We start from the raw sequence: 18,878 nt of genomic DNA, 5'->3' as shown, positions 1-18,878 counted from the left end.
GCCATGTGGCAGAAGCCGTCAACGTTCTGGCACCGGGAGCCGGTCTCATGGAGGCCTTCCTCCTCCTGCCAGAGGTCGAGCAGGCTGTCCAGCTCCCCTGAGGACCAGGATGGGGCCCTTTGTTTGCGGCCCCTGGGGGCCTCCTGTGCTGGGGGTGTGGGTGGCTGGTGCCCCCCTGGAGCTGCCATCCTGCTGTGGGGTGGCTGCTGAGGACGCAGGGGCTGTGTGGAAGACCTCAGCCGAGGTCCGAATAAGGGCTCTGCCTGGTGACCTCAGCAGCCTGCGTCTGCTTTAAGGAGGCTCGCATTAGCAGGAAGTCCGGGAAGCTGAGCCTGGCTACGGAGCCTCAGAGAGCCCATAGGGCTTTTTTCTGTTTAACCTGCTTTTGTGCAAAACGTCTTAGCTGCCTGTCTACACTGGCCCTTTTGCACAAAAGCATTTCCGGAAAAGGGCTTTTGCCCGAATGGGAACGTCAAAGCATTTCCGCAAGAAGCACTGATTTCGGACAGTAGAGCGTCAGTGTTCTTGCGGAAATTCAAGCAGCCAGTGTAGACAGCTGGCAAGTTTTTGCACAAAAGCACTTGCTTTTGCGGAAAAGCTTGCCAGTCTAGATGCAGCCGAGCTGTTTACCCACTGCGTGCAAGTTGGCACAAATGCCACTCTCAATGTTCCCATGGGGCTGCGAGCCGAGGTCATGTTATTTATCCCATATGAGGTTCTCAGCTAGCAAGCAAGGGGAGTTTTGGCTGGTGAAGGCCATCTGATAAAGAACACCTGGTGTTTTCGCTAGCAGTCCTCAAGGCTGGCCTAGAGGAGTACAAATTTAACCCCTGCAGGCCTACCTATGGCTTACACTGCACATGTCTAGTGCCACTCCCCCACCAGCACGACCTGTTCTGTCCTTCCAATATATTTTGTACCCTGGTATGACTGTGTCCCATTGATTGTCCTCATTCCACCAAGTTTCAGTGATGCCTGTTATATCAATATCCTCCTTTAATATGAGGCACTCTAGTTCACCCATCTTATTATTTAGACTTCTAGCATTATTGTATAATCACTTTAAAAATGTGTTACTATTTATCTGTCTGCCATTCCCTGATGCATTACACTCTTTTTCATTTGATTGTGTCCCATCTGATCTGACCCATACTTCCATCCTCTCAGGAAGAGGGGGAGGGCTGGGGGGCATCGGGTGGGTTGCTCGAGCTGTGCCAGGTGCAGGGTCTGCTGGCTGGGTGCTGGCAGGCTTGCACCTGGCACGGGCACCGTAGCCAGTCAGTGCCCCTTTAAGGGGTCCGGGGCTGGGAGGGGGCCCAGAAGAGTTTCCCTGGTGTTGGCCAGAGTGGCCACCAGGGAAACCTGGGGAGGGCTAGCCTCCCACTAGTTTGAATTAAGGGGCTACACACCCCTTAATTCGAACTACCTAGTTCGAATTAGGCTTAATCCTTGTAAATGAGGCTTAATCCTTGTAAATGAGGTTTTCCTAGTTCAAACTAAGCGCTCCGTTATTAAATTCAAATTAACGGAGCGCTAGTGTAGCGCCTATGAAAGTTAGTTCGAACTAATGTTTTAGTTCAAACTAACTTTGTAGTGTAGACATACCCCCAGTGACAATGAGGGCAGGCTTGTATGGCCGGAAGCCTCTAGTCACAACCTGGTATGGAGGCAGCAGCTGCAAGATGGTCGTTGCACACTTGGATGAGGCAGAAGTTTGCCCCGGCAGCTGTAGTTGTGACTGAGCAGCCCTATCTAGGATTCACTCTGCTCACCCCGAATGGGAAGGGGCTAGAAAAGTTGCCCTAAATATAGTCTGTCTCATCCCAACCTTCCTGGTAACTGCAGCCAAGAAGAACACCTTTCCTGGTGCAGGGGCAACAAGAAAAAACCATTTACACTTTGGATGTGTCTAGAGTGGCAAGATTTTGCGCAAAAGCAGGTGCTTTTGCGCAAAATCTTGCCGCCTGTCTACACTGGCTGCGAATATTTGCGCAAGAGCACTGACTTTGTACTGTACAAAAGTCAGTGGTTCTTGTGTAAATACTTTGACGCTACCGCTCAGGGATAAGCCCTCTTGCGCAAGTATTCTTGTGCAAGAGGGCCAGTGTAGACAGGCAAGTTAATGTCTTGCTCAAGAAAGCCCAATGGCTAAAATGGCCATCGGAGCTTTCTTGCACAAGAGAGCGTCTACACTGGCAAGGATGCTTTTGCACAAGAGCAGTCTTTTGCGCAAAAGCATCCATGCCAGTGTAGACGCTCTCTTGTGCAAATACTTTTAATGGAAACATTTTTCCATTCAAAGTATTTGCACGAAATCATGCCAGTCTAGATGCAGCCTTTGACTCGCTGTCCATCAGTGTCCTGACATTCCAGGTTCCAAATCTGACTGTCTTGAGCGCTGAACAGCTCTCATTGCCTGAGAGCTGAGGAGGTTCAATGTTGACGTTGTGCTTTGAGTGAGACCCAGCCAGCCAATGAGGGTCAGATTAAAGAAAGCGGTGGTGGCTATATCTTTGTTTGGAGAGGTAAACATGAAGACAAGCACCTCATGCATGGTGTTGGCTTTGCTATTAAGAATAGCCTAATATGTAGCCTCAGTGAACACCCTACTGGTGTCAGCGCACGTCTAATGACTCTACGTCTTAGGCTGGCTAACAACCAGTTCGCAACAGTAGTCAGTTCTTACACACCAATCTAATAAGCCGAGGAAGATACTAAGGAATGCTTCTACACATACCTCGATAGCATCCTCAGAGGTGTCCTTAGAGAGGATAAGCTTGTACTTCTCTGGGATTTCAATGCCAGAATAGGTGCTGACTACCACCTGTAGAATAGTATCATTGGGAGGGAAGGTGCAGGAAAAGTGAACTCTAATGGTCACCTTCTTATACTCTGTGCTGACCAGAGTCTTGTTATAACGCACACTGTTCCAGCAGAAGAACCGTTTCAAGTCCTTCTGGCAACACCCACAATTGGGACACTGGCACCTGCTTGATTCTGTCCTCGACCAGTCTTGGGACCATACTGAGGTCCGCATTACTTGAGCTATGATCAACGCTGATGACTGCTGGACTGGACTAGACTAATATGTTCCATTATGTCGCTCAAACTAGCACCAAGGCATGTTTTCACCCCCCCCAAAAAAAACCACCACAAGAAGATCAACACCGAGGGTTTAAAAGATCCTGAGATTAGGATTGTCTTCCAACAAAGCCTTAGCAACAAGCAACGTAACCAGGATCCACCAGAGGATTGTCTCCAGGCATGGTCCTTTCTGAAAACTGCTGTCCTGGAAACCTGTAGTGAAACCCTTGGATACATCAAGCAAAGGAACCAGGATTGGTTTGATACTAATAAGGAGATCCAGAACCTAATTGATGTTAAACGTAGAGCATTCCAAGTTAGGAATAGCAACTCCTCATCTCAGCAGAAGAAACATGATAAGCTTGCCAAGGCCAAAGTCTAATGAAGAATTAGCGTCCTTAAAAACAACTGGTGGAGAGACAAAGCAAAGGAAATACAGGCTGTGGACGCAGGCCATACAAGGCTTGAAAGTTTGGTCAACGGACTGGGCCTATGTGCGCTGCGTCAGAAGCGAGCTTTCTGAGCGAGCTAAGTTGCAGACAAAAACTGCAAGGTTTGCAAAAAAGAAAAAAGGTACTCATCGAGAACTAACAGATGTAACCACTTAAGTACATATGGTTCTAGTTTTCTGCTAAACTCCATTATGTGCTCATGGGAATTACAAAGGTATATAAACTTTGAGATTTCTGTTAGACAGAGTACGTAAAAGCAGAGCTTCTGACACTCTGGTGCATGCTCTCCTGTGGCCACAGTAAATAAACGCTTCTGCCTGATCTGAATCTGTAAATCAGACTGCTTGTTTATTCCGTGACAATTCTGGTGCCATGACTCAGATCCACACATCACGCTTCGGCTGGGAATACCGCAGGCCATTCCCCTCCGAACCCCAGGCGCCACACAAGAAGGTAAGGGACCTTTTAAAATCCCTATTTGGGGCTCGGTGGAGGATTACTGTAGGCTCCCGGTCTGGCAGGATTTCTGGATCCGAACTTTTGAAACCAGGTCAGTCCAGAACCGAAAAACCAGCTAAAGGTAATTGTTTGAATTTTTTTTTGGAATAAGAATGTTCTCATGCTTAATGAATAAGGAGAGTCTGGTTTATCAGTCCAGTTATGAGTGTGTGAATGTACCTGAGCGAGTGTATGACTGAGAACTGAGAGTTGAATCTTGTTGCCTTCCTGGCTCTGATTCCTGGGGCATCCATCAGCCACCCTGGCTGCCCGCTGTGAAGGAGTGACCAATTCTAGCAGTTAAAGTCTCAGATGGTATGAGTTCAGTGATGAGTGACATCATTTGCCCTTCCCTGTCTCTGGTTCCTGCATGAGCCACAGATCCATTGCCTGACTGTCACATTACCGAATTAGAGGGAAGCAGCCAGATTGCTGCTGCACCCCTAGGTGGGGGTGTTGGCCCCAGAAATTGGTATAAAGGGAGCCATGTGGGGTATTGAATGGGAGCTTATTGTTTGTTGATCTTATGTGCGCTATTTATGTGAGTGTATAATGTCTGTGTGTGTAGGTAGGAATCTAATCTGTGTGGAAGCTGAATATTTCTCTGAATGTGGTTAAGCATGGCTATGGACAGGCTGAGTAGCAAAGCCCTGTGGAACAATGGCTCTCAATGGGCTATAGACACACCCAAAGAATGGTGTTTGTCACATGAGAGCAGCCAGCAGGGAACATAGAGATTGGCCTCTGACCAGGTGACTCGCTGCATACAAGAGGCCAGGAAGGAGGTATAAAGAGGCCATGCGGCCGATGCCATTTTGTTCTCAGCTCAGCACTTCATCCCAGAGGCAGCATTGCAGGGATCAAAGAGCCCGGAAGACCTGTGAACCCATCCTGATCTTAGGATGTGCAACAAGAACTTTTAAACCAGCAGCTGCAACATCTGCTAGAGCACCGAATCTCCCAGTCCTCGATGCAGGCATGTAATGTACTGTACTTTAATAACCTTACTCAGGCTTTTCTTTCTTGTAATAATAAACCTTTAGATATATATTCTAAAGGATTGGCCCAACGTGATTTGTGGGTAAGGTCCAGAGGGTAAATTGACCAGGGATCTGTGGCTGGTTTCTTGGAACTGGACAGAACTTGTTCGGGGTAGGTGGGATTGGGTGCTAGGACCCCCCACCTGTGTATGAGTCCCAGGGCCATCTGGGGCACGGATATTGCTGGGGTGTCGGAGGGGTTTTGCTCGTGAGGCTTCAGGCAGGCAGCTGAAGCACTCTGTGGGACTGGTTTGTGGCCTGTTTGGAGAGGTCACCAGTCAGGGGGGCTGTAAGGAGCCCTGGATTCGAGCAATTCACCCTGAGCGGACACCCTCAGCTGTGCCCAGACACGGCCCGGTCCGTCACACTGACTGAACCTGACCTCGGCCAAGAACGGTAGGCTCGTGGCGAGGGCTTCTGTGACTTTAGCGGACCCCTTGTGTGTTGTCTTTCTTCCTTACCTGTATCCCATTAAATAAGCGTACCACTATCAGGTCAGGAATCACCTTGGCGATGAAGGTTGCGGGCTAATACCTGTGCGGTGCAGATCCCTTAATATTTTACCTTTGTCTCCCTGTGCGTTTGAAAAACAATGGGTACTGGACAGTCAAAGGAGATCCCAGCCCCCCCTAAGGGAACTCCAGCATACTATATGTATGTGCATTACTCTCTAAAAATTTGAGAGTTTCTAGACAAATGGAATTTTTATACCCAGGATGATCTGTCTAGACAGTTTCCTATTGAAGGTAGCTTTGATTTAAATAAAATAGTGCACTTAAGGGGTGCCTTGGAATTCAGAGGATCCAAGGTATCCCAGGTTCAATGGGATGCCTTTTTTAGCTGGTATGAGGAGGCATCCAAGAGAAAAACTGAGTCTCAAACCAGAAGTTTAAGAGACTCACAGGAAAAAACTTAAATTACAATTGAAGGAAATGCAAGAAAAATTGGCTGCTCCTCTAAATTCTACCCCTAGCCCTTTGTACCCAGTTAAGGCGGAACCCCGACCAAACGAATCCGAGGATATTTTAGAATCTGGATTGCATCCAGTGCTTGCCAATCCCCTGCCTTATAACCGTCATGTGGAACCAGATTCCACTAACAGCCCCGAATGAAGTGGGGCTTCAGCCCCTTCTACAGACCATCAAAATAATTCAGGACAGGGGTATTTCCCTTCCCCTGGCATGGGCATGATCTCCTCCCTATTTCAAAGACCCCCATACGCCCTTAGGAGTTTGGGACTAGGAAACGATGTCCAGCAATACCCCTTAAGACAAATGCCCAGTATTAACCCTACCAATAATATCACTGTTCATGCACCATGGACCCCGGGTGACCTATATAATCTTGTGCAAAAATTTCCAAGAATTTGTGAAGATCCGGTCAAATTTAAGGAAGAATTAGAGACCGTGATCAGCTGCTATAACCCCACCTGGGAAGACCTAAACCAACTTTTAAAATCTGTACTGCCCCGCAAAACCCTGAACCGCCTATTTACATCCGCCCAATGGCCAACTGATGAACCTGACACCCAAGCCAGACTAGATAGACATCACACAAACCTAGTAAAGACAGTGCTAGACATATGTCCAAGAAAAGCTGACTGGACTAAAATTTATGCTTGTATGTTTCAGTAACTGGGTTTGGTTCTTTAAAGGATTTGAAACCACAGACAGAGGAATACTTCTTTAGGGTCAAATATTTTTTTTTATTTTTTCTATTTACTTTATAATTAATTTTCCATTTAAATCAATTCACTATTTGATTCTTTAAGACAATATACAAAATAGAAAAACAGTACAGTAAAAAAACCAAGAAATAATAACTCCTCCTACAGATATACCCTCCTGATTTACTTTTAAACAATTTATGGAGTCAAATATATACTACTCATGTAAAGAAAGATAGAAGCATTGCTTAGATTCAGGAGATATTCTTTTCTTTATGTTTTTCCTTTCTTTGGATTTTGTGTTGCAACTTACGACCGGTGTTGTTCCCCTTTCGGAGCTTTTGTTCCCCTTTCGGAGCTTATTTACAGCAGCGAGATTCAGCACCGGGGAGGGAGCTTTGGTTGATCAGACCTGGCTTTTCGGATTCGCAACCCGTCCGCTCATGGTCTGTTTCAGCCAACCTTATATACCCTGTTTCAGTATTTTGGTATCCTCCACTCGCCTGACAATTGCTGACGTTAGATTTTTGTTCTCATTCTGCCCTTACAAAAAACTTTCGTCTGCTCCATTTGGGGTAATCAGCACTTTGTTGCATACTGCTGTCTGAGTTACTTACTTCCCTAAAAGCAGGGTTATTGTTGGTCAACCAATCAAATTTTGTTTTTATTTTTATCCCCTGTATTTGACAATGCCGCTTTTCCTTTCTACTTACAAAGAAACTAGTGCTCATTTGACATTCTAGGTAAGTCTCAACACATCCCTTTCACAGTAAGCAAAATAAGGATGAAACCCCTGCAGACTATTTGGAAAGATTAAAGCAAGTCTTTCAGAGACATGCAGGAATGGACAACCCTGTAACAAATGCTCAACAGGCCATTGCCACTGCGTTCATGCAAGGGTTAGACCCTAACATTTCTGAAAGCATTCAAACTGTTATAGGCTGGGAGGTCAAGTCCCTAGAGGATGTTCTAGGGGCAGCCCAACACTGCTAAGCCAAAAATAAAAAAAAACAAAAAACCAAAGGATCAGCACGAGACTAAACTTATGACCCTCCAAATCCAGCAGCTTCAGGGAGGTCCATCAAAAGGGAAGGGAAGAGGCTGCCCTGGATCCTGGGGACCCTCATGCCCTCCCCCTCTCCCTAGTAATAATCATGGTAGGGATCACTTAGGGAACCCTACGAGACCCTCCCCCCCCCCTTCAAGCAGCGAGTGCCACTACTGCAAGCAGCTGGAACATTGGAAGTCCGAATGCCCATACCGGCCGCGACGACGGCCTGAAGACCCTACTACTGATCCAACCTCCTATGGACCTTTTGGGCCCCCCGAACGTTTTCCCCCAAAATAGGACAGCCTGAGGGATAGTGACCTCATCGCACCTGTCATAGGGACCATCCTGGTCAAGAGGTATGTTCAATGTTCTGTTGCTGGAAAACTGATTTCTTGTCGTCAAGTAGATACAGGTGCTTCTCGCTCTACTTTACGTGCCCCTGATTTCTCTAATGTCCCACTTCAGAGGTTGTCTTCAGAGGTTGTCAATGCTCTTGGCATCACAGGCCAGCCCATTCTGCATCCTGTCACCTCCTCTAAGTATATCTATAGGGCCCATCTCTAAACAACACACCTTCCTCTTAAGTCCAACAACTCCTGTTAATCTATTTGGAAAGGACTTGCTTTGTAAATTAGGATGCACAATCCATTGTTCTACTGATGGCATATTCTTGGATGTTCCTGCACAGTGTGAAAGTGAGATTTTAGCTCTGCTACAAGACCAAGGTAAGGACTCTGAGGGTATGTCTAGACTACAGGCTTACGTCAACATAAGTTGTCAACAGAATCTGTCGACAAAACTTATGTCAGAGCATCTAGACTACATCCAGTTCTGTCGACAAAGCAAGCCACTTTGTTGACATAACAGTGTTGACGCAGAGGACAGTGTAGATGAAATAATGCCTTCTATCGACAGAACTCTGCCGACAAAAGGCTTTATCCCTCGTAGGATGAGGTTTACATACGTCGACAAAACTGCTGAGTTTTGTCGACGTTATGTCAACATAACTCAAAGGCAGTGTGGACTCAGGTATAGTTTTGTCAACAAAAGTCCACTTTTGTCGACAAAACCCTGTAGTCTAGACACACCCTAAGACTGACCCGTCTTTTTCTATTATGCAACAGGAAATTCTTAACCAAGTGCCCTCTCAGCTTTGGTCTTCCCATACAAACGAGGTCGGTCATATGCTCAGTGCTGAGCCTGTGCGTATTACCCTGAATCCATCCAAAACCCTTCCCTGTGTTCCCCAGTACCCTATTTCTAGAGAAGCAGCAGAAGGAATCCACCCTGTCACTGAGTCACTTTTGGAGCAGGGCATTATTGTACCCACCTGAAGCCCACATAATACTCCAATTTTGCCTGTTAAAAAACCTGGGAAAAATACCTATCGCTTTGTCCAATATCTTGGAGCTGTTAATGCTGCTGTTTTGCCCACCTTCCCAGTCGTCCCTAACCCTGCTACTATTTTGTCTTGTATCCCTGCCACCCGTTTTATGGTTGTAGATCTGTGTTCTGCCTTTTTCTCTATCCCAATTGATTCAGATAGCCAGTTTGTTTGCTTTCACCTATCAAGTGTACTGAAGATTTTGGACTAGATTGCCCCAAGGCTATACTGAATCCCCTACTTTATTCTCACAGGGTATGTCTACACTACAAAGTTAATTCAAACTAACAGCTGTTAGTTGGAATTAACTTTCGTAACTGCTACACATACAAACCGCGAGTTCGAATTTAATTTGAAATAGCAGAGCTCTTAATTTGAACTAGGTAAACCTCATTCTATGAGGAGTAATGCCTGGTTCGAATTAAGTAGTTTGAATTAAGGGCTGTGTAGCCACTTAATTCAAACTAGCTGGAGGCTAGCCCTTCCCAGGTTGCCCTGGTGGCCACTCTGGGCCAAGCCAGGGAAACTCTTCTGCCTCCCTCCCAGCCCCGAAGCCCTTAAAGGGGCACGGTCTGGCTACAGTGCCTGTGCCAGTTGCAAGCCTGCCAGCATCCAGCCAGCAGATCCTGTACCTGGCACAGGATGAGCCAGCCACCTGCTGCCACCCAGCCCTCCACCTCTTCCCAGGACGAGGCTGGTGGCTCCCAGGAGCCTGCCTGGGGCTGCAAAAGGCGGGCGCCCGCCTGGTCTAGTGCAGAGATTTTGGACCTCATCAAGGTTTGGGGGGGGGGCCTCCAACTTGCACGATCTTGGTACTAGGTACAGGAATGTGGCCATCTACAGCCGCATGGCTGCCAGCCCGGCCACCAAAGGCCACATGCAGACCCAGGAGCAGGTCCGCTACAAAATTAAGGACCTGCGGCAGTCCTACTCTAGGGCCTCCCAACCAGGGGCCAACTGACGGACTGGGCCATGTCTGGGCACAGCCGAGGGCATCCGCTCAGAGCAAATTGCTCAATTTTGGGGCTCCTTACAGCCCCCAGACTGGTGACCTCTCCAAACAGGCCACAAACCAGTCCCACCGAGCGCTTCAGCTGCCTGCCTGAAGCCTCACGAGCAAAACCCCTCCGACACCCCAGCAACATCCGTGCCCCAGATGGCCCTGGGCCTCATACACAGGTGAGGGGTCCTAGCACCCAATCCCACCTACCCCGAACAAGTCCTGTCCAGTTCCAAGAAACCAGCCACAGATCCCTGGTCAATTTACCCTCTGGACCTTACCCACAAATCACGCTGGGCCAATCCTTTAGAATCTATATCTAAAGGTTTATTATTACAAGAAAGAAAAGCCTGAGAGTAAGGTTGTTAAAGGATAGTACGTTACATGCACCGAATCTCCCAGTCCTCGATGCAGGCTCTAGCAGAGATGTTGCAGCTGCTGGTTTAAGAGTCCTTGTTGCACATCCTAGTATCAGAACGGGTTCACAGGTCTTTCCGGCCCTTCGATCCCTGCAGTGCTGCCTCTGGGATGAAGTGCTGAGCTGAGAACAAAATGGCATCGACCACATGGCCTCTTTATACCTCCTTCCTGGCCTCTTCTTGGCCGCAGCAGGTCACCTGGCCAGCGGCCAATCTCTGTGCTCCCTGCTGGCAGCTCTCAGGTGACAGCCCTCATTCTTTAGGTGTGTCCTTGGCCCATTGAGAGCCATTCTCCCACAGGGCCTCACTAATTAGCATGTCCACAGGCTCGGCCCTGCCCAATGCTCAACCACATGCAGGGAAATATTCAGTATCCTTACAAGTACATGCTAATAATTGCACACAGACATTCTACAAACACTGACTAGCGTACATAGGTGTTGACTAGAAGCTTACTGTCTGATAGTCCTCACATGGCCCCCTTTTATACCATTTCTGGGGCCAACACCCCCACCTATGGGTGCAGCAGCAATCTGGCTGCTCCCCTCAAATTCAGTAACATGACACCGACCCAGAGGCCTGCCCTCACTTTAAGGCCCTGGACCGCATCCTGGGGGCTCACGCAGTCCATGCCCCCCGGGTGGCGGTCGACCCCGGGGCAGAAACGAAGGAAGAGAAGGACACTGAGAGCCAGGAGCTGTAGAAGCCTGCAGGGAGCCTGCCCAGGACCCAGGACCCCCGAGTCATCCCACAGAGCACATCTGCTGTGTCATTTGAGGCTGGGGAGGGCTCCACATGTGAGTGCCATCATGGTCCCCTTGTGTATGGGGAGGGGGGGTGGAGAGGGAGCCCAGGGACCGTGCTCCTGGGCCTTGCCCACCATGGAGCAGCAGCTGAGTGTCATGCAGGGGCCCTGGCCTGTTCCCCACACGCCAACCTCGCCTTGCAGAGGGGGGCTGGGTTTCACACACTGTGTACCCAGGGAGAACTGACCACTGCTCTTGTTTCACCACAGCCGCAGCACCTGGGACTGCAGGGCGCACCACCCTGCCTGGAACAGCCACCCGCACCCAGGCCAGCACGTGCACCAGGAACCTGGAGGACTACCAGCAGTGCCACCTGCAGCTACTGGGGCAGCAGCTCCGCACCCAGGGTCCAGGAGGGCCTGCGGCTGCTGTAGCAGAGCTTGGAGGTGCTGGAGGATCAGGGCCGTGCCCTCAGAGGTCACCTCCAGACCCTGGTGGACAGGTTCCTGCCTCCTCCTGCTCCAACCCCTGTGGCCACCCCAGCTCTCGCTCCTCCTCCCACCCTTGCTCCCCCTCCTGCATCCTCCACACCCCCCGTCCCTCCTGCCCCACCCTCCACACCCACTCCCCCCCACCCCACACCTGCAGTGCTGTGAGACGGGAGAGCCAGCAAGACCCTGAACCCTGAGATTTCCCTTCCTTTCCTCCCCCTTCCAGATCCCAGGTTTCCCCCTCCCCTCCCCCACCCCCATTCCTCCCTCCCCGCACCCCAGTTATGTAAAATAAAAGATTTTTTTTGTCCAAACAGGTGTCATTATTTGACATTAGGAAGGGGAGTTAGGGAGGGGAAGGGGAAGGAGGGAGGCCAGGGGGAGGGGCAGGGGGCTGACGTGCACCAGATGGTGCCAGGCAGCCTCCACCCATTGCTGGCAGGCTTGCAGCAGCAAGTCCAAAAACTGGAGCAGAATGCCCAGGGTGAGCTCTGGCTCCATGGTGCCAACTGTGGTGGTGTCCCCAATGGGAACCACCGACACAGGCAGGCGGAGAGGAAAACACTTAGCTGTCCCTCGGCGAGGTAGGCAAGCAAGCGAAAAAGCTGAGAACCGACTGTCCAGGGGGATCCCTTTAAGCACAAGCCTCAGAGAGTATGTCTACACTACAGAGTTAATTCGAACTAAGCGAATTCGAACTAACGCGTCTAGAACTAAAAACTAGTTCGCATTAGCGTTTTGCTAATTCGAACTAGAAAGTCCACATTGAGTGGACCCTGAACAAGGCTTAAGGCTGGCCGGAAGCAGTGCCGGCAGGGCATCAGAGGAGGACTTAGAGCGTGGAGATGCTGTGTCAGGCTTGCCGAGGGCTGTGCTTAAAGGGTCCCGACCCCCACCCCGGACAGACAGTTCTCAGGGGTGCCCCGCTTGCAAAGCAGTCCTGGCTTGGAGTGCCCCGAGTGCCCACACTGGGCACATCACAGCACTCGGCCATCAGACCAGCTGCACTTCCCACAGGCTGCCATCTGGGGAGGGGGGCAATTGGGGGGCTGCAGGAGAGCTTCCACCCCCAGAAGCCTGCAGAGCCAGCCCAGTCCTCCCCATCGGGGGCACGTACCCCATTCCTCCCTCACCTCCTTCCACTTACCCCTCCCTAGCCCCCCTTCTTATTGATGTACAAAATAAAGGACAATTGTGTTCAAAAATAGAATCTCTCTTTATTGAACAAAACTGGGGGAGACTGGGAAAAGGAGGTGGGAGAGTGGAAGAGAAAGGCTGGGAGAGGGGAGGGCAACTAACATGATCAGGGGTTGGGAACAGGTCCCAGATGGAGAGGCTACAGAGACCGGGACTGTTCAGCTTAGAAAAGAGGAGATGGAGGGGGGGGGATAGGATAGAGGTCTCTAAAAGCAGGAGTGGGGTGGAGAGGGTGCATTCAGAGAAGTTCTTCATGAGTTCCCATAAAGAAGGACTAGAGGACACCAAAGGAAAGGAATGGGTAGCAGGCTTCAAACTAGTAACAGAAAGTTGTTCTTCACAAAGCAAATAGTTAACCTGTGGAACTCCTTGCTGCAGGAGGCTGTGAAGGCTACAACTAGAACAGAGTTTAAAGGAAGTGAGATCAATTCATGGAGGTTGGGTCCATGGAGTGGTATTAGCCAGGGGGTAGGAGTGGTGTCCCTGCCCAAAGTTTGTGGAAGGCTGGAGGGGGATGGCACGAGACAAATTGCTTGGTCACTGTCTTTGGTTCATCCCCTCCAGGGTCCCTAGGGTTGGCTGCTGTTGGCAGACAGGCTACTGGGCTAGATGGACCTTTGGTCTGACCCAGGACGGCCATTGTAAGCTCAGGGTCGGGGGTCTCAGTGGACCCCCCTTGATTTTCATGCACACCTGCTCCTGGGTGGCCAGGCTGGCAGCTCTCCTGCCCTAGACGGCCACTTTCCTGTGCCTAGTGCGGAGATCGTGGACGAGGTCCACGATGTCCGCACTAGCCCAGGAAGGTGCCCGCCTCTTGCAGTCCAGGGCAAGCTCCCGGGAGCCGCCAGCCTGGTCCCGGGAAGAGGGGGTGGGCTGGGGGACATCGGGTGGGTGGCTCGATCCGTGCCAGGTGCAGGGTCTGCTGGCTGGGTGCTGGCAGGCTTGCACCTGGCACGGGCACCGTAGCCAGCCCGTGCCCCTTTAAGGGGTCCGGGGCCGGGAGGGGGGCAGACGAGTTTCCCTGGTGTTGGCCAGAGTGGCCACCAGGGAAACCTGGGGAGGGCTAGCCTCCCACTAGTTCAAATTAAGGGGCTACACACCCCTTAATTTGAACTAGTAAGTTCGAACTAGGCTTAATCCTCATAAAATGAGGTTTTCCTAGTTTGAACTAAGCGCTCCGCTAGTTTGATTCAAATTCGAGCTAGCGGAGCGCTAGTGTAGCGCCTAGGAATGTTTGTTAGTTCGAACTAACGGACGTTAGTTTGAACTAACATTGTAGTTTAGACATACCCAGATAGCCTCAGACAGCAGCCACACAAAGCAGCTACTGACCTGATACCCTGCTGGAACTGGTTTCAGCTGCCCTTAAATGCGATCCAGCGTCCAGTGTAGACACACTATTTCAAATTAGCAAAATGCTAATTCAAATTAGTTTTTGGGTCTAGATGCATTATTTCAAATTAGCTTATTTCCAATTAACTAATTCAAAATAAGTTAGTTTGAATTAATGCTGTAGTGTAGACATACCCACAGATCCTTAAAAGGGATCTGGATTCTGTTACCTTCCCAGGTGGCTCAACCCTAGTGCAGTATGTAGATGACCCTAACCTCGAGGCTTGTAAACAGGATTTTCTTGACTGCACTAGCACATAAGGGTCACAAGGCTAAGGACAAACTCCAACTTGGCCTGAATCCGATTATGAGAAAGATGGCATTGGCTAGTGGAGATCTCACAGCCCAAGTGCCTCCCCAAGTTACGTAATCTTACAGGTTCCCCATCCCCTTACCTGCAAACAGATGTGTGGATTTCCAAGTTTCCTGTTACTGTTTCTCCCTCCTTATTAAGCAATGGGCCTACCCTGTTCTTAGTCTTCCTCTTGCTTCTAATATTTATAGAAGGTCTTGTTTCCCTTTATGTCTGTAGCTAGTTTGAGCTCATTTTGTGCATTTGCCCCTGCATACCTGTATTGTTTGCTTATATTCATTGTGGCAGAGTCAGTCCCACTCCTAGGCCCCTGGTCAGGCCACTGTCCCCCAGTTTAGGAGTCACAGAATAAGATTCACTCACCTTGTTTTGGTGCTTGGCATCTCCCTCCAGCCTTTATCAGGGCAACAGCTGTGGCTGCTCTACTTGGCTCCTCCAGGATCCTTATCAATTGTTTTCTTCCACACTCCAAGCCTCTCCTTCACTCTCCAAACTCCTTCTCAACTCTCCCCCTTCCACCCACAGGGAGGGTTTTTAAAAGAGGCCTGGTGGCAGCCCCAATCAGCTTCACCTGAACCTTAATTGATTTGCAGCCGCCCTGTCTCAGCTGCCCCTAATTAGCCAGGGTTGCTGCCTCTTTCTACAAGAGCTGCCTCTTTCCCCTTCCATCAAGCTCTGGAATTGGCTGCACCTCCCAGCTTTGTTTCCTGACTGGAGTTAAAAAGGAACCTCTTTTCCATTAAGCATGGCAGGCTGCTGGTCTGGGCTTGTTGTGCTTTTTCCTTCCCTCCCCTTTTTGGGAGGGGTGTGTGGGGGGGCCACTGGGGTTGTGGCAGGCAGGCAGGCCGGCCCTGGCTACATTCTGGGCCAGGTCCCTTTTCTCTCTGCAGGCAGCCTTTCCCCACCCCCACCCCCACCCCTCAGCTGGCTGAAGGAGCTGCTGGGGGTGTGGGGGTGGACAGGGGGGACTTTGCTGCCTCACCCTGGTGGGGGGAGCGGGACCCCCCATTTTCCATCTTTTTGGGGCCTGCCTGGCCCCTTTTTTTCACAGTTGCAGGCCTGAACTTCACCGTTCCTGCAGCTGCTACTCCCCCTGGAGTGGAGGAGGTAAGGGGGCTGCTTTACAGCAACTCCTGGGGTTCTTAATTCCCCTCCACAAGTTTGGGGGGGGGGTGAGTGTTTGTGAGGGGCCTCTTGCCATCTGGGCCCCTAGGTGGCAGCTGGCACAGCTTTTGTGGGGTGTTGGGACTGGGGGTGGTTCCCTCTGCTCCCTGCTGTCTCCCCTGCATTTCTGCTGCTGCTGTTGCTGCTCCCTCCCCAGCCTCAGGTGCTGCAGGGGCCATCTCCTTCCTTGGCCCCACTGCTTGCCTCCCCGCCCCTCCCTTGCTCTGGTGGGTCCTGCAGCAGGTACAGAGAGCCTGCCACTCAGGTGCCCGTGGGCACACTAGCTTCCTCCCCCCCCCCCCGGCCTGAAGTATCTTGCTGCCCCCCTGCTTTCTTGAGCAGGCCCCTTCGCACAGCCTGCATCCCCTCTCCTCTACCCGTGTGCCCATGCCCCCTCTGGCATCTCATTCGGCACCTGAGCCTCCCACTCTTCTTTAGTTACCCCCCCCCCCCCCCCCCCCCACACACACACACCGTTTCACTTCCCACATGCCTTTCAATGATTGACCCTCTCTCATTCCCAGTGCAGCCGGAGGAGCCGCTCTTACCGTCCTGTGCTGGGAGCTGTATTCCGTACTCCTTCTGTTTTCCCCTTTCTGAACAGTCGCCCTCCACCCCACTTCCAGCCTAGTGGGGGGGAGCGGTGAACCTCCTTCCTCCCCTCCCTCTCCCTCCTTGTTCCCTCCCCTGGTGTTTTTGGTCCTCCCCTAATTGTTTGTCCTTCCTTCCCACCTATAACCACAATGGAGGGGTTGTCCAGCGACACCCCTGCCAGACCTTCCTCGCCCACCCCTAAAAACAAGAACCCCTCTGAGGCGGCCGGGCCCCCCGTCACTGTGGTAGAGGGGGCGAAAATGGACGAGGACCCCGGGGCCTCGACCGCTTCTGCCGTGGCACCTCCAGTCACCTCTAAAGAACTTCCCCTGAAGGGTAGGAAGGGCCGGGGGACCAAGAAGGGCAAGAGCCCCGCCCGGAAGGCAAAACCTCCTGAGGGGAGGGCTCACTCCCCGGCCGCAACCCATCTGCTGGCCGCGGCCCCCCCTCCTTCCCGCTCCCCTGTTCCTTCCACCAGCTCTGGGGGCAACGGTGTCCCGGGCCCCAGGGCGTACGCCCAGGTAGTCACCACCCCCCCACCTGCCACCTCCCAAGCCGCCTCCCGGAATACCATCCCCGGTGGCCGCGGCCCCTTTCCCACCCTGACCAGGAGGCACGGGGTCTGTTGTCTCTTGGTGGCGGCCTCGCCCCACGTGGAAACCTACGTGCGGGCGTTGGCACGCGTGGTGGGGCCCGCGGCCGTGGTGGCGGCCTCTAGGATGTTCGGGAAGGTGGTATTCTTCCTGGCGTCCAAGGCCGCCGCCCAGGAGGCGGTGGAAAGGGGTTTGGCGGTGGGGGGCGTCCACGTTCCCCTCGAGCCTTTGGCGGACCTGGGCGTACGGGTGGTTTTGTCCTCCGTTCCTCCCTTCCTCCCCAATGCCGCCCTACTGCCTTTCCTCTCCACCCTGGGGAGGCCTCTGTCAGTCCTGAGTCCCCTTCCTCTGGGCTGCAAAGATCCTACCCTCCGCCACATCCTCTCCTTTCGCCGGCAGGTACAAAGCCAACTACTGCTGGCGGGACGTGGCGGAGAAGCCCTCAAAGGGTCATTTCTGGTGCCCCATCAAGGGGCCCGGTATCGGGTGTACTACACCATGGGGGAGGCCCGGTGTTTTCTCTGTCGGGCAACGGGGCACGTCCGAAGGGACTGTCCCCTGGCCCGGTTTGGAGAGGCACCCGGGACCCCTGATGCCCGGGAGGGCACCAGCCCTACCATTGCCGGTGGCCCTGACGGTCCGAACCCTGGGGTCGCCCCTCCTCCAACCGTGACCGTTGTCAATCCCGCTCGGGTTCCGCAGGGCCCAGACGAGCGTGCGGGTGCTGTTGCTGCCACCGCCAAAAGCGGCAAGGCCGGGCCCGCGGAGGAGAGGGCGGTGGGGTCAGTGATGGGACTCGGGCAGGACCTACCTCAGGGGGAGGCATCCCTTTCCCCTACTGCCCAGCCCTCATCTACCCTTGCCCTCCTACCAGCGCCCTTGTCCCCTGGCTCTTCCTCCAATCAGGGCCAGCCCCCTTCTTCCGAGGGATGGGAGCTTGCAACAGGGAGGCGCCGAAAGCGTGCTCGGCATTCCACCCCGCCCACTGAGGAGGAGGACAACCTCCCTGCACCTATGGGGATGGACGCTGAAACCGTCCCGCCCTCGAACGATTCACAACACCGCGAAGCGGTTGAGGTGACCGCAGCGGTTGCGGGAGAGGTGAACACCTCCCTCCCGGGGTCCCTGCAAGAGGGGGCATCTGTGGAGGATGCTCCCACTGTTCCCACCTCCGCTGAGGGGGCGGCCGCTGACCTTGCCACCGACAAAGATCACCATCTGGTGGTGGGCAGCGGGCTCGCCTTCCTCTCAGGAGGTGGAGGCTTTGGGGCTGACCCCGGCTGCCTCAGAGGGGGATCATCAGGTCCTGGAAGGACAACAACAGACCTCTCCTTCCCCTTCCGACTCGCTGCTATCCCTTCTCCCTGCCTCTGAGTTGCCCCAGGGTGTGACCGTCTGCCCGGCCATCGACAGCGTTTCGGCCGCGGCCGCCGAAACCCTTGGGGCTCTCAGCGGAAGGGAGGTCCCGTTAATATCCATCACCCCCGGTGCTGAGGCCTCTGGTGCTGCACTCTCTGTGGCACTGGAGCCCAACACTGGGGAGAGTATTACTACCCCTACCGTTGCCACCGATTCTCTGCCCTGCAAGGAGGCACCACATCCCGATGCCTCCTTCGCTGAGGCTTCTCGCCCACCTCCTTCTCCTGATCCCTGTTCCACCCCCCTCCCAACTGAGCTTCCCGCCCCTCTTCCTCCTCCCCCCCCATCCTTGTCTCTTCCCCAATCCTCCACCGCTTCTTCCCCCTACCCCTCTTCCTCGTCTCCCTCCCTTTCCTGATCCCCTGCCTGAACTCT

Source organism: Pelodiscus sinensis, unplaced genomic scaffold (genome assembly GCF_049634645.1).
Source record: "Pelodiscus sinensis isolate JC-2024 unplaced genomic scaffold, ASM4963464v1 ctg36, whole genome shotgun sequence".
Taxonomy (NCBI): Eukaryota; Metazoa; Chordata; order Testudines; family Trionychidae; genus Pelodiscus; species Pelodiscus sinensis.
Note: the sequence above shows the minus strand (reverse complement) of the source record.